Source organism: Mus caroli, unplaced genomic scaffold (assembly GCF_978045245.1).
Source record: "Mus caroli unplaced genomic scaffold, Mus_caroli_1 scaffold_14, whole genome shotgun sequence".
In the NCBI taxonomy this organism is placed as follows: domain Eukaryota; kingdom Metazoa; phylum Chordata; class Mammalia; order Rodentia; family Muridae; genus Mus; species Mus caroli.
Genome location: NW_028227269.1, coordinates 25,700,001 through 25,716,809, shown reverse-complemented (window position 1 = coordinate 25,716,809; position 16,809 = coordinate 25,700,001).

Here is a 16,809-nt window from a genome sequence, read left to right as displayed (position 1 = left end):
ATCTTATCAAGCCAAGCAGGTATTAGGGGTCAAACCAGATTTCAGTTTGATCAGGGAGCCTGGAGACAGCATGTGCTGGAGGTGAGAATTATATTGAGTATTCTTAATTAACAGTTGTGTTTGATCAGAGATTTGGAAGTTAGCACCTGTGTGGAGGTGAGAATTGCATTCAGAAAAGCTGACCTGCAGGAGACATCTGTGCCAGTGGGTGGAGCTTGGTGCACTTACCAAATGGTATGTAGGAAAGCTGGAGGGAGCTTTGTGAGAAGCAGCCATGGGACTCTGGGTTTCTGTTGCTGCAGATACAAATCACGCATCAAATCAGACACGAGTACCTGTAGGTGCTTCCTAAAGCTGACTGCAAGCTAGGTCACCATATCTACGTCTGAAGGAGTGTGGCACAGTGGAAGGGTGGGTCTTTTGGAGTTGGAAAGAGCTCTTGTTTTATTGTGTAAACTGAGATATGACATTTTACCTTCTGAATTTCATTTTCTTTATCAGCACGGGGGCTATAACATTGCCCTAGGAACATCAGTTAAAAAAGTTATAGAATAAGAAAATGTTTCTGTCTCACTACCCACTGCACTGGAGGACTATGTTCAGTTAGCATCTAGTCTGACATCTGTCACCATTAGGTACACTAAGCCTCCCCTCCCATCTTTCCTTGAGCTAACCTTGCCAGGCTTCTGAGCTTTGCTTGGAATGCTTTACGTATTCAAGTTACTTTCCTTTTCATTTTCTAAAAGCATCTCCCTCTCTGGGACATACCAGTTAGATAAAAATCTTCTACTAAACTTGAATGAAAATTTACCTAGATTCCCTACCCTCAGAGATGCTCCCAATGTTGACTTTAAGTTTGGACAGAGTATTGGTTGTTCCATTTAGGAGAAGCAGACTGGACCACACTGTCAGAGCCCTGCCTCCCGTGATGGCAGACCTGCCTCCCATGGAACAGGGCTGCCTCACACGGAGGTAGTCTCACATCCTACGAGGCAGTTCTGCCTCCCGCGGAGACCATGACCATGTTTACTGGTCATTGGGGTCTTCCACAGGACTTTGTTTTTCACTATCTTGCTGTTGGGCCTATGGACCTACAGAAATTCTTTTGTGCTGATTAGCATTAGGTAATCTTGCATTGTGGGTTGGATCTGTGCCAAACAGCCACCTGTCACAGTCCACATTTTCTGCCCAGTGCCATCACTGAGGTGTCTCTGAACTGTAGTACACTCTTTGTAGTACTCCTTTACTATAGTATCATAGTATCATAGATGTCTGCACATCTCATCTCCCAGACCATCAACTTAGAATCTGCCTGACTGTGATCTCAGTGGCTTTTCACAGTGCCAAGCTTTGCAATTCAAGGTCATATGGTAATATAATACATATCTAATATATGATAATCAAATAAGAATAATAATCATCTCTATTCAACTATTATCACTTTTTAACATCCTATTTTTATATCAAATACAAATATTTCCTTTCACTTGAGGGAAGAGAAATAAGAAGTTAAAACAAATGTAAATGTATTTATATATGAATATAACAGAAAAATCACTCCATTTTACGTGATGGGAATTTTTTACTTTTCCACTTATGAGGAAATACATCACACATAGTTGGAACTAATCTAGTATTTACTGAAAACTAAAGCTCTTATGGAATATTCTGTTTCCTTTCTCCTGCCCTTTCCCATTTCCCATGACCACTAGTTCTGATACTGGCTTGATAGCTTCTCCAAAGGAGAAAGAATAGGAGTCAGGTAACATATAGATTATCAAAACATTGTTCCTGAAAAATAGAGTATTTACTCCTGTACATACATTTCTGTTACTGCTATTTTATGTTAAACAGGAAGTAAGATCCAGAGAGTTATTCAAATGCAAAAACTCAACACCAATCACAACATGCACTCTGTGCCTATAGGAGGCTCATTTCATACAGAGAAGTGCTGGACTGTTCCTTGTCTGTAGTGGTTATGTGATAGCAAGTGGAAGACCCAAGATTTGACAGCACTATGCCAGGCAAACTGTTGGTATTCTCAATAGACAAGCAGCTAATGCTAACATGCATCCAGAAAGCTGTAACACACACACACACACACACACACACACACACACACACACACACACAATGACACACCAGGTTCAGAAACAACTTATTAAATCCCTCTGACTTATATGTTCCCACATGTGTCCACACTGAGTTGTTTATCTCTTGCAGTCACCATGGCTTATCTGTGAAGGTGGTGGTCTTTGTATTTCACAAGTACCTGTAGCTTTTCCAGAAAATTTAATGCTTAACTTGATTTTTTTCTTCAGTGACAGAATGTTAGTGGAGGTCAGATTTTTAAGCTGAAAGAGAGTTTGCCTTTACTTTGGAGAGAACATGGTCTAAATTAGTGTGATTTTGAAACCAGATACGTGTTGTTCGCAGCATTCACTTAGGTTTCATTGTCCCTTTAGGCACAAACATCCATAAAATATACAAATAAATTGTCCGAATGAATCCTTTTAAGGGGTTATATATTTTGAATTGCTTAGCTAGCCACTCATTTGCAGAGTGACTCATCTGTCAGGTAACTTTTGATTCAAGAACTATCTTAGAGAACATCCATTGTGTCTAGATTTTGTGAGGAGAGTAGAATTTAAGTTCACAGAGACTGTGGTCCCTGTCCTGGATGCTTTTATGCCAACTTGATATAAGTTGCAGTCATCAGAGAAAGGGGGCCTCAATTGAGAAAATGTCTCCATAACATACATCTGTAGGGCATTTTTTTCAGGTCTCTCCCATCTTTTATTTTTTTGAATTAATTATTTTATTTATTTACATTTTCAAATGTTGTGCCCATTCCTGGTATCCCCTCTGCAAACTCCCACCCTATCCTCCCTTCCTTTTGCCTCTAAGAGGGTACTCCTCTACCCACCCACTCCAACCCAACCACCTGCTCCCACTCAACCCCTCTAGCATCTTCTTTCACTGGGGCATCAAGCCTCCACAGGACCAAGTGCCTCCCCTCCCATTGATGCCAGATAAGGCAGTCCTCTGGTACATATATAGCAGGATCCATGGACTCACTCTGTGTACTCTTTGGTTAGTGGCTTAGCCCCTGGGAGCTCTGAGGGATCCAGTTAGTTGATATTGTTGTCCTTCCTATGGGCATGCAATGTCCTTCAGCTCCTTCAGTCCTTCCCCTAACTCATCCATTGGGGCTCCCAGGCTCAGTCCAATGGTTGGCTGTGAGTATCTGTATCTATCTTAGTCAGGTGCTGGCAAAGCCTCTCTGAGGACAGCTTTACCAGGCTCCTGTCTGCAAGCATTTCTTGGAATTAGCACTAGTGTCAGGGTTTGGTATCATGCAGATGGAATGGATCTCAAGATGGGGTTGTCTCTGGATGGCCTTTCCTTCAGTCTCTGCTCCATATTTTTTGTCCCTGCAGTTCCTTTAGACAGGAAAAATTCTGGGTTAAAGATTTTGATGTGGGTGGGTGGCCCAATCCCTTTACTAGGGGTCATGTCTATCTACTGGAGGTGTTCTCTTCAAGTTTTATATCTCTGTTCTTGGGTATTTCTGCTAATGTTATCACCATTGGGTCCTGGGAGCCTCTCACATCCCTGGCATCTGGGACTTTCTTATGGTTCCCCTCTGTTCCCCACCTCCCACTGCTACATATTTTTATTCATGCTCTTGGCCCTCTGGACATCTCTCCCCTCTCTTCAGTATGGGATCCTGCTCTGCTTTTCCCTTACCCTCCTCTCTCCCACCCAGATATCTCCCTCCCTTTGCCTCCCATGATTATTTTAGTCCCTCTTATAAGTGGGATTCAAGCATCTATACTGTGGCCTTCCTTCTTGTTAAACTTCATCTTGTCTGTGAGTTGTATCATGAGTATTCTAAGTTTTTGGACTAATATCCACTTCTCAGTAAGTACAAACCATGTACATTCTTTTGGGTCTGGGTTACCTCATTCAGGATGATATTTTCTAGTTCCATTTATTTGTCTGCAAATTTCATAAAGTCCTGCTTTTTAATAGCTGAGTAGTATTCCATTGTGTCAGTATACCCACATTTTCTGCATCCATTCTCCCATCAAGGGACAGATGGGTTGTTTCCAGCTTCTGGCTGTTAGAAATATGGTTGCTATGAACATAGTGGAGTATGTGTCCTTGTGATATAGTGGATCATCTTTTGGGTATATGCCCAGGAGTGGTATAGCTTGGTCTTCAAGTAGAACTATATCAAATTTTCTGAGGAACTGACAGATTGATTTTCAAAGTGGTTGTATCATCTGGCAATCCCACCAGCAATGGAGGAGTGTTCCTCTTTCTCCACATCCTTGCCAGCATCTCCTGTCCCCTGAGTTTTGGACCTTATCCATTCTCATTGGTGTAATGTGGAATCTGAGGGTCATTTTGATTTGTATTTCCCTGATGATGAAGGATGTTGAACATTTCTTTAGGTGCTTCTCATCCATTCAAGATTTCTCAGTTAAGAATTCATTGCTTAGCTCTGTATCCATTTTTTAAATTGGGTTGTTTGTTTTTCTGGAGTCTAACTTCTCTAGTTCTTTGTATATATTGGATATTAGCTCTCCATATGATATAGGGTTGGTGAAGATCTTTCAAATCTGTAGGTTGCCACTTTTCCCTATTGACAGTGGTGTCCTTTGCCTTACAGAAGGTTTTCAGTTTCATGAAGTCTCATTTGTCAATTGTTCTCAGAGCCTGAGGCATTAGTGTTCTGTTCAGGAATTTTTCCCATTTGCTGATGTGTTTGAGGTTCTTTCCCACTTTCTTTTCTATTAGATTCAGTGTATTTGGTTTTATGTGGAGGTCCTTGATCCACTTGGACTTGAACTTTGTACAAGGAGATAAAACAGATCAATTTTCATTTTTCTACATTCAGACCATCAGTTAGACCAGCACCATTTGTTGAAGATGTTCTCTCTTTTTTCCACTGTATGGGTTTTGTCTTCTTTGTCAAAGATCCAGTGACCATGGGTGTATGGGTTTATTTCTGGGTCTTCAAGTCTATTCCATTGATCTACCTGTCTGTCTCTATACCAGTACCATGCAGTTTTTTTGTTTGTTTGTTAGTTAGTTTTGTTTTTTATCACTATTGCTCTGTAGTACAGCTTGAGGTCAGGGATGGTGATTTTCCCCAGAAATTCTTATATTGTTGAGAATTGTTTTTTGCTATCCTGAGTTTTTTGTTATTACACATGAACTTGAGAGTTGCTCTTTCTATCTCTGTGAAGAATTGAGTTGGAATTTTGAGGGAGATTGCTTTGAATCTGTAGATTTCTTTTGGTATGATTTCCCATTTTTACTATGTTAATCCTAGAAGTTCATGAGTATGGGAGATCTTTCCATCTTCTGAGGTCTCTTGATTCCTTTCTTTAGAGACTTGAAGTTTTTGTGATACAAATCTTTCACTTGCTAGATCAGAGTTACACCAAGATATTTTATATTATTTGTGACTATTGTGAAGGGTGTTGTTTCCCTAGCTTTTTTTCTCAGCCTGTTTATCACTTGGGAAGAGGAAGTACACTGATTTGTTTGAGTTCATTTTATATCCAGCCACTTGGCTGATGTTGTTTATCAAGATGTAGGAGTTCTTTGGTAGAATTTTGGGGGTAACTTGTACATACTATCATATCATCTGAAAATAGTAATCTTGAATTCTTCCTTTCCAATTTGTATCACTTTGACCTCCTTTTGTTGCCTAATTGCTCTAGCTAGATCTCCCAGGAATATATTGAATAAATAGGGAGAGATTTGGCAGCCTTGTCTAGTCTCAGATATTAGTGGGATCACTTCAAATTTCTTTTTGTTTAATGTGATGTTGGCTATTGGTTTGTTTTATATCGCTCTTATTATGTTTAGGCATGTACTGTGAATTTCCAATACTTTTAATATGAAGGGGTGTTTCATCTTGTCAAAGGCATTTTCGGCAGCAATTGAGATGATCATGTAATTTTTTTCTTTGAGTTTGTTTATATATTTTACCATCCCTGCTTCCCTGGAATGGAGCATACTTAATCATGGTGAATGATCGTTTTGATGTGTTCTTGGATTCAGCTTGTGAGTATTTTTATTGACATTCATAAGTGAAATTGGTCTGAATTCTCTTTCTTTGTTGGGTCTTTGTGTGGTTTAGGTATCATCATAGCTGTGGTTTCATGGAACTGATTAGGTAGCGTTCCATATGTTTGTATTTTGAGGAACAGTTTGAAAAGTTGGTATTAAGTCTTCTTTGAAGGTCTGATAGAATTCTGCACTAAAACCACCCGGCCCTGGGCTTTTTTGGGGGGTGGGGTGGGTTGGTAGACTTTTAAGGACTGCTTTTATTTCCTTAGAGGTTATTGGGCTGTTTAGATTGTTTATCTGGTCCTGATTTAACTTTGGTACTTTGTATCTGTCTAGAAAATCATCCATTTCATCTAGATTTTCTAGTTTTGTTGAGTATAGGCTTTTGTAGCAGGATCTAATGAGTTTTTTAAATTTCCTGGGTTCCTACTGTTATGTCTCCCTTTTAATTTCTGATTTTGTTAATTTTGATACTGTCTCTGTGCCCTTTAGTTAGTTTGGCTAACGGTTTATCTATCTTGTTGATTTTCTCAAAGAACCAGGGCTTAGTTTTGTTGATTCTTTGTATAGTTCTCTTTGTTTCTAATTGGTTGTTTTCAGCCATAAGTTTGATTATTTCCTGCAGTCTACTCCTTTTGGGTGTGTTTGCTTCTTTCTGTTCTAGAACTTTCAGATGTGCTATTAAGTTGCTAGTGTAGGATCTCTCCAATTTCTTTTTGAAGGCACTCAGTGCTATGAGTTTCCTCTTAGCACTGCTTTTCATTGTGTTATGTGTAAGTTTGTGTATGCTGCCTCTTCATTTTCATTAAAATCTATAAGTTTTTATCTGTTGAGGTTTGTTTTGCATCCAATTATATGTCCGGTTTTGGAAAAGGAATCCATGAGGTGCTGAGAGGAAGGTATATTCTTTTGTTTTAGGAAGAACTGTTCGGTAGATATTTGTTAAGTTTGGTGCATAACTTCTGTTAGTTTCACTATTTCTTTGTTTAGTTTATATTTTCATGAACTGTTCATTGGTGAGACTGTGACTTCTTCTTTAAATATCTCCACTAATTTATCCAAATATATAACTATTCCTTAAATAAAATCTGCACATGTCTACATTCCTTTGTTTGGTTTCTTATTTCTCTATCCTTATGCAATCCAAAGTACTGTCTTAGTTAAGGTTACCCAGGATCTACATACCTTGACTGCCACTTCAGTTATCTTAATATTAATACAGTATTATTATCAAATTAAAAAAATGTATGTTGTTTTTAAATTAAAGACTTGAACAGTTTTCTGATGTCTGGAATGTGACAAACTGAAGATTAACCATAAACTCATCAAATAGCTTAGGGCTTTATTTTAAGATGAGTGTTAATTAAAGCAATGCGGCATAGTACTTAATAGACAAAAACTCTATGCAATACACATCTAAGGCAGAACATAGTCGAACACATTTATAGCCCCAGCATCAAGTAGAATGGCTACATACAAGTGGGTGTTAAGTTTGGGGTTAGCCTGCAAATCATATCAAGCTTTTACTCCAAAGACAATCAGAGATAGCTAATACTGAGCAGAATATGAGTGACTATGGCCTAGGAACATAAATTCAAGTTGCTGCTTCAAATACATGTCAAATCATAGAAGAAATTACATCAAATTTTATCAAAAGAAAGTGATGTATTATTGGAATGTAGTGGTGGGAACATTAGGTAGATAGGTTATAGAAAAGAAGGGAGTCTCTGCTCTAAGTTTCAGGTAACATCTAAGGAGCTTCCCACCTTCGAGGTTGGTGTGACATAATGATAGGTTGGCAGAAAATTCTAGTGATATTACCTGGTATTCAAAGGGTTTAAGTCAGATACACAAGTGGGGTAAAAATGCCTATGAGAGAACTAAAGATGCTCACAGTAATATTTCTCCAATCTGCCAAATTTTAGCTCTCCACAACCAGGAAACTAGTCAGTCAGTCAGTTGTGAGGGACACATTACAAGTATGGATCTTCTCACATCAGATAAGAAACTCAGTACACTGTCACTCTTGAAGGAGGTCTAGATCCTATACATAACCGTGCATATTATAGTCCCTGGTAACTGCTTGATAATGTTAAATAGAAGATGTCTTCAAAGATGGACCATTATGAATGAGGCTAATGAAGTGTCTCCTCCATCTCTTATATAGTTATTACCCCCCCCATTTATCTTTCTTCTTACTGGAAAATTCTGCACATAGGTTCATTCTGCTCAGTTTACTCTCCACACTGTTTCCCTGCTTCCTCACTTTCTATTATGAAACAAAGGATCAATGTCTCCAGACTAATTTAGATTCCTCCTTAAGAAGCTTTTGACAAGCAGTGATAACTAATGTGAGGCTGTTCTGGCATTCCACACTTGCCACCTAGCACTGAGTATATGAGGGCACTTTACTGATAATGGAGGCTTGGTGCAAGGGAGGGGCTTCAGGTCTGCTATATTGCAAGAACAGTTCCCTCCTCTACTAGTCATTTTCTTGTCATTCTGATGTCAACCACATATATGATTGAAGTTTCATTTAGTGAGAAGAGTTTTGAGCCAAGCAGCAGAGAGTGCTAAAATGAACCCTGAGGCTGCACACAGTCATTCCATGTGGAGTTGTGAGTTTCATTCCTTGAGTAACCAGAGTGGTGTTATTCAACTCTTGCTATCTTAGTCAGAATTATTATTGCTGTGATGAAACACCATGATCAAAAATTTATGGAGGACAGGGTTTATTTGTCTTATACTTTGACAGTACAGTTCATCACCAAAGGAAGTCAGGGCATGGACTCAAACAAGGAAGGAACCTGGAGGCAGGAGCTGATGCAGAAGCTATGGAAGGAAGCTGCTTACTTGCTTTCTCCCTATGGCTTGCTTAGCCTCCTTTCTTAAAAAACCCAGGATCACCTTCCCAGGGATAACACCATCCACAATGGGCTGGGCCCTTCTGCATCAATCACTGATTAAGAAAATGCTTTACGGATGGATCACATGGAGGCACTTTCTCAGCTGAGGCCCCTTCCTATTTAATGACTCTAGCTTGTGTTAAGTTAGCATAAAACTGTGCACTACACTTGCCAACTGGTGTAGTCCCTGGTTCATTATGAGCCCTCTGAATTGTAGACTTAACATCTTGTGGAAAAGAACTTCTGACCTCAGTTGGACATTTCACTGAGCAGGGTGAGGACAGCAGAGCTAGCTGGAAGTCAGGAAAGCAGATGGGGCAACCTTGAACTTGCAATTAAGTTTCTCTTTCCCCACAAACTGCATCTTCCTGCAGTCAAGGCCAGGGGCTGCTCTGTATCCACAATATTCACCCAGCAATGAGCATCTGGTGGTCCCATCACAGTGCTAAGTGAGGTAGGTTTCAGTTGGAAATTGGTGATAATGTACTGATTGGTGAATTCTTGAGGACTGAGTTACATACCTGAGGTCTGGGGAACATCCACAGTGACTGAGACTGCCTCTTCACTGTGGAATCCAGAGTAGTTGGAACTCTTCATGGAACCTTCCTCGTTACCTTGGGGAGACTACACATTGTACCACATAGGCAGTTGATAAGAGCACCCCCTGCCTTGATGCACTTATAATATACATTAGATAATCAGCTATATGACTATAAAGCTTTTGAGTAATAATTTTAGTGAAAGATATAAAGATAATAAATATGTAAAAGCCAGAGCGATAAAAGTAAATTTTTTCACTATCAATTACCTTTTCTTTATATACATAAAAACAATTCTTAACAATTATACAAAGTAATGTTTAGAATATATATTTTAATACACACACACACACACACACACACACACTTTTGTTCACATTTGATACTGGGCTTCAGATAGTCCAGGTTGGCTCTGAATTCACCATGTAATTGGGGAATACCTTGTGCTTGTGAATTTGGCCTCTACCTCCCAGGAACTGAGATTACAGGCTGCCCCACTGCATTGGGCTCTGTTTTCCTTGGCACATTACCCTCACCTTGTCTTTCTCAGCCAGTTCCAACTTTCTCTTCATATGTCTTCCCCACATGCTTACTGTTCATTGCATCCTCTTGGCTTTCTCAAAGACAATTAAAACTGGATCCAACAAGGCAGAGGTACCTTTGGCTGACTGAAGTTTGTTCTGCTTTGATCACTTTAAAAAGGAACAGTCAACTTCCTCTCTTCTGAGTACTAGGAAACAAGGAACTGGGAGGAGTGGAGCTGGAGGGAACTGAGCTTGCTTCCATAGCATTCTCCACTGGAGCCTGATGAAAGGTGACCTGGATGGGGCATTGCATTCACATCTGCCATGCAGATCTGTGCCATGCAGATCTGTATGCAGTTCTGCTACACTGAGCTCATGTGGCTGGGACTGTTCACAAGGAACAAGCTAGGGCCCCTGCATGAAAAACTTTTGGTGGATAGAAATTAAAGAATGGTGTGAAGGTGTCATTGGCATTCATCAGTAAAGACAGGGCTACTAAAGCATCCTGATTGTGGGAACCACCCCTAAAACCATGTCCTTGAAACCTCTTGAAAGCCAGTGGCACTTGAGTGAAGGTGCTGTGGTCAGCCTGCATCTCTATTTATTCCCTCTTTTGTAAACGCATAGTTCTCAATTGTTAAGTAGACAGCTCTCTACATATTTCTCAAGTCTTGTCCTCTGCAACCCACAGAATAGTCCTCAGGCACTAATCTACAATGAATCTTTTCTGAGGTAAAATTAGAACCCAGCAGGCACCATTTGGGAATATCCCTCCTTGCTTTTGCCTTGACTGGCTGAATATTTTTCCTGGCCTGCTATGTAATTATCAACATAGTTCTAAACTAGAAACAAAACAAAACAACACAACAACAACAAAAACTGTTGGACTCAGCCTACTTCAAAATCCTCATTGGTGTCCTTCTTACTTATGGTCTCCTCTAGATGGTTGATTATCAAGCTTTGTAAGAAAGCTACTTGTATAATTGTCTGGTCAACACTTTCTGTTATTCAATGATGAATGGAAGGATGGAGGAGCATTTTGTGATCTGGCTTACCCCGTCTTACAGTCTACCCTCTGCTCCAAGGGTGTGGCTCAATCACACTGTGAACATTGCTTCCTTCACTGGTTGGCATGCATTATTTTTTCTAGCAAAAGCTATGCTCTTTCTTATTTTTCCATATTGTCTTACTTCCTGCAAGGGCTTAACTCTAATTACAACCAGTACAAAGATTTGTCTAGTGTTCTGATTCTCAGAAGAGTGTCTTTGCCATCTTAGAATGACTATCCATTTTCAGTATGTTCTCCATAAAAACCATTGGTTACCAAGCCCATCCACCTGGGTTTTATGCACATTACCTTTCTAAGGGAAAACAGGTCTTCTTGTAGGTGTGTGTGGCCACACTCTACACTCTAGAAATAAAATCTTGTCTAGTTTCTAAAGAGCTAGTAACAACATAGGAAAATGAACCATAGGCCTTCAAGAACAGCTCATAAGGTTCTTTACAAAAATAATACTGGCTATCCAAAGTACAACATTGTCGGGCAGTGAGATTATTGGGAATATAGGGATCAACTGCACCAGAGCAGTGTCTTAATATAAAAGACAGAGCTTCAACTTGTGGATCAGCCTGTGTTTTCATCATCAATAATGTCAGGATGTGGAGGTTGAGGCTGAAGTGAACTTAAAGGGTCATGCTCTTAAAGGTTGTACATCTTCATGGGGGACCACAGGTGTTTACAAATACCCATGAGCAGAAGAGATGACAGAAAATATCAGAGATACAACAAGCCACACAGTTTTCATTTGTACAAGATGCAGACCCTGTTTGCAACTGAACAGTAAGGGATAACTATGCAGTAAAGTGAGGAGTTGAACTGTGTTGATCTGACTTGTATCCAAGGTACTTTAGAACCCTTTAATGGCACATCATGGATATATGTCAACTCTGTGTATTATGAAGAGATGTGTCTTTTGGTGCACAAGTGAGAGGAAGCACTCGGGTGAAGACAGGAAGGCTAGGTCAGGTGGAGCTAACACAGCAGATGTTGTAGGGTCTTCTAGCTTTCCACCCAGGACAGGGCTGCAGGTGAAAAGGCCTGTGTTGAAGTCACACTATGTCCCACTCCTAGCTGTGTGGTATACCACTTACTGCACTGCTTCCCAGCAGGGGCTTACAGTCCCTCCCAAGATACACAAGGTTGAAGCACTGGATGCTCTGGGGACAGCAACCAGGATGCAGCGTTCTTTACTCTCCTAGAGAAGCCTCCTTCTAACATCAGAATCTAAACAAGAAAAATGATTCCAGTATTTGCTGGAGGGTGGTGAAGGTGTAAGAGCACCATTGCTAAAGAATCACCACTAGACTGGCAGAAGTTCCAGCATGGGAGACAACCATGGCTCTACCACTTACCTGGCCTCTCTGATCAAGGCCATAAGAGATCCAGCTTGAGGACAGAGCCTTGACTCCTTTATCTCTTAGATCATCACTCGGCCTCTGTATGGGCTCACTCTACCATAGCTATGAGCTTAGGTCTGAATCTGTTGCACCAACATGCCCTGCCCTTCCCTGATTGGACTTGTCTTAGTATTACAGCTTCTACCCACTGTTAATTAAAAAATTCAGAAAGGATGGCTAATGGAATGTGTAAGTGGAAGAAAGAAATCTGATTTCTAAAGCCATGGTTCTGACAAAGGCCAATCTTGCTACTATGCTCTAAGGCCATCTCATCTAGAATGGCAGTTGTTACTGGTGTTATTTCTGTCTGGTCACCTACATTAGTGCTTGCTGCTGCCACCTGGTGGGTGGAGGCCTTGATGATGCTTCTCATCCTTCAAAGCACAAGACAAGCCCAGATGCACAGAACCAGCCAGATCTAGTGCTGAAGCAGAGAGGTGGTGAACTGGGGGTAGGGTGGGGTTGCTTGCCCTTGTAGACGCCCACAACAGCTTTGCTTTCCTCCCAGTGACCCTTATCACACTCCTGATCCTGGCCATACCTGAATCCTACTCTCTTTCCTGCCTTTGACTTTCAGAGAACACACTCACAGGCATTAATTTAGGCCACCAAACTCCTTTTCTGAAACAATTCCTGCTGCCTAAGATCCACACTATCCTTCGTCCTCTGTCCTCAGTCCTCCTGTCCTCCCACAGAGTCAGCTGAGGAAGTGTGGCCTCCTGGGATTAGCTAGCTTCAGCCAAGTTGGTGCCAGTCACCAGCAGGGGATCTCGGGAGCCTGCTGAGGGTACATGACCTCTGGCAGACTGGCTGTCTAGGAAATCTCAGGCCCATGCATCCATGCGTGTCTTCTTCATCCTTCACAGGACACAAGGTCACAACAAGAGGAACAATTAAAACTAAGTAAATCCTGGATCTGCCACTGTGGAATGGTGATGTCTCTCCAATATGACTGCCTACCAGACTGAGCACCAGGGAGCCTTCTGTCTGATTTTAAAAAAGTGTGACAGCCATCAGCCTCAAACTGGCTCAGCCTTGAGTTTCAAGGATAGCATCTCCTTCTATGGTGAGGCAGCTGCATTGCCCTATACAGAAGACAATATGGAACCTCCAGAAGCCAGAAGGACTCTGACCATTGTGAGCTATATGCATGAACAAGCATCACCTCATGTGGCCTGTGATAATGGTGCTGAGAAGAGCCAGAAGAGGAAGGGTGTTCTAAGCCAGCAGGATGCCTGGGGTTGTTCAAATGATGCTCTGCCCTCAGGATTACAGGAGGGAATTTCAAATCAATGAAGACTCTCAGGGACATGTGCTGCAGGAGTGTAGGGTAAGGAGGTGGGGCTCGGGGGTGGTGTTGTTTCTCCTTAGCTTCTTGGTATAAGGTTTTAGAGGCCTATAAGGTTGAGGAGAAAAGCAGACACGGCCCTGAGATTATTAGGTTGTTGTTTCTATACAGCCTGCTGTGAGTACTGGCTCACAGTGCACATCTATAAGAAGCAGTACATCAGTATCCATGATAAGGACCCGCTTTTCAATCTGCAGAGCAAAGCTATGCTGACCCTGATGAGGCCAGGATAACTCATGACTGGCCCAGGGAAGAATGCTCTCACATCCTTGTGTGAACTAGTTGCTTTAATCTTTTACCAGCATCTGGGAAATGATCTCCCTACTAACCTGTTTTAAGATGTGGCTTTTGCAATCTGTGGAAGGTGAATTTGTGGCAGTTAGGGTAGAACAAACTGAGAGCAAGGTCTCTGACCCCTGATCCCCGACCTCTGACCCCTGACTTTCATGTGCCTCCTGAGCTTAAGACCTGCTCTCCATTCCTTGTGTGGGGCCAGCAGACCCCAACCAGAAAGACACAAGGCAGTCAACACGGCAACTGGCTTACGTGAAGGAGCTTTGTAGTCCACTGCTGGGGAATAAGACCTGAGAACTTAAGGCTTCTTCATAAGCAAAGTCAGCTGAGACCAGAATTTAGAAATTTAATTTATATAAAGCCTGTGAATTGAACTTTTACTTTATCCGCAGATTCAAATGCTATGGACAGTTGATTCCCACACGAAACTATTAAAGCTTGGGGAATTTAGGGGCTGGGCAGGAGAGAAAGAGCACTTGCTGATCTTGCAAAGGACAGACGTTTGGCTGCCAGCATCCCTGTAAAGACCTCATAACCATCATCAACCCCAGCTCCTGGGGATCAGATGACCTCCGTCGTACTCACACAAAGACACATGCACATAAGATAAAATACATTTTTAATTATACAGTTTTGGATGCCCAAAGAAAAAATACAAAATAAAAATTAGTTTCATTGGAAACATTGCGAGTGTGGGGTCAGTCCTTATAGGACACTGTCGTAATTGGCAGATAGCACTATAAGGGCATATGTTATATGCAAACAAGTTTCCTCCAATAATTACGAAATTAAATATACAATTGACATTGTCAGCTACTTTCAGGAAGTTTCCCATATAAACTCCCAGGGTTAACTGCTGATTTTCTTGGATTTTTTTTTTTTTTAAGAAAGGCTTAAGGTAAATTTTGTCTGCGTAGCCTAGGTTACCTTCCAATTTATAATTCTCCTGCCTCAGCCTGCTCAGTTATAGGATTATAGGTGTGAGCCATCATGCTTTGTAAGATTCTTTGACTTTCAATATGCTAATGAGATACTTAAGGGAAAGAAAGCAAGAACCCAGGAATGAGCTACGGGCTGCATGTTTTCATTAACTGAAAAAGGTTTCACAAATTCCTGCTAGCTAGCTGGTTTACAAACGTCCTCCAGCATCTGTCTCATGTGAAATTTGTTCTAGGCTTTTAGTGTTAAAATAGTGGTTCCTAGACCTCAGATCACAAATACAAATATAGCCATAGGCGTAAGGAACCCCAGGGTACCTGCACAATGCTCTAATATGGGAAGAAGTAAGTTGAATTTATCCATGCTGTGTCAGAGCAACAACAGCAAGACACCCAAACCCCCAGGGAGGTGCTGAGGTGATGAATTAGTTCCAGAAAATCTAGCTGTGTTGCATCAGTTAGGACTCAATTAAGACAATGCACATGCATACATAAACACACATGCACACACACACACACTGAAACTAGCAGTACAGCACATTAAAGTAATAAGAGGCATTTGAACATTAGCAAGAGATGAAGTCTGTAAGCTTGAGTCCATCACCATAAGGGAAAACAGGATAGTGTGAAGGTTGGATCCAGGCCATGAAAGGCACATGTCTGTGTCTTGAATCTCTCATCTACCCTTCAGGTACTAGATCTAGGACACCGTTGACTCTATTTTATATCCTTATCCCTTTGAAGTCAGTTTTCATGGGTTGTTTGCATGCAATGATCTACTGATAATCAACAGCGATATCCCAAAGCTTCTCATGAAATCAAAGTGCCCAGAAGGTGGGAAAGAACATCAGTGACGCAGACAAAGGGAGGTTGTGGAGGATGCCATTGGGAAGAGGCATTGAGATAGGTGCATAGGGTGAACAGTGGAAGGGGGACAGGAAAGAGACGGGTACGGACATGTGGTTGAAGACCTACAGATCCTGAACTATAGACGTCTCTTTTGAAACACGGGTCTTACTTATGACACATAAGTTGGCCTCCAACTTTCCATCCTCTTCCCTCTGCCTTCCAAGTGCTGGGATTGTAGGTATAAGCTCCTATAACAACTCAAAAGCAGAAAATTTGAAACAAACTTGACCTGTAATTGTTAGCCAGGCTTTGTTCTCAAACTCTGACTTGTGTTTTCACCTCTAAAACACAAGTACTTCTATCACTTGTTCTGAGCAGAATCTGTTCTCCCATCCACAGATTCACTTTCAAGTTATAAATACAGATATCCATGTCAACTCTATGGTTCAGTCAGCTTAGTAAACTGCATTCAAGTAAAAAGTCCCGTTAACCATAGTAAGTGTAGAATCAGCATCCTTTTCCTCACAAGTGAATGCATATAAGTGCTGACATCAGCAACCGCATCACTTGGTGATGGTTTGGTTAAGGCAGGCACACAATCTGAGTAGGTCACTATGACTTACTTTAATACATAGAAAAGACAGAGAACCATTCTTCACTGCATGCCAGGCCTATTGATGAAGAAATGAACATATCTTCAGTAACTATTACCTCTGTGGACATTGTGTTTACCTTACTGGTACTCAGTGAATTGGTGGCCTGGCTGCCTGTTGTCTTTCTTTCAAAGAGTGGTTGGCTTTTGAGCAGTAAGCAGAGGATGGCAAAAATGGATCCATAATCTGTTATAGATTTGCTATTGAAATT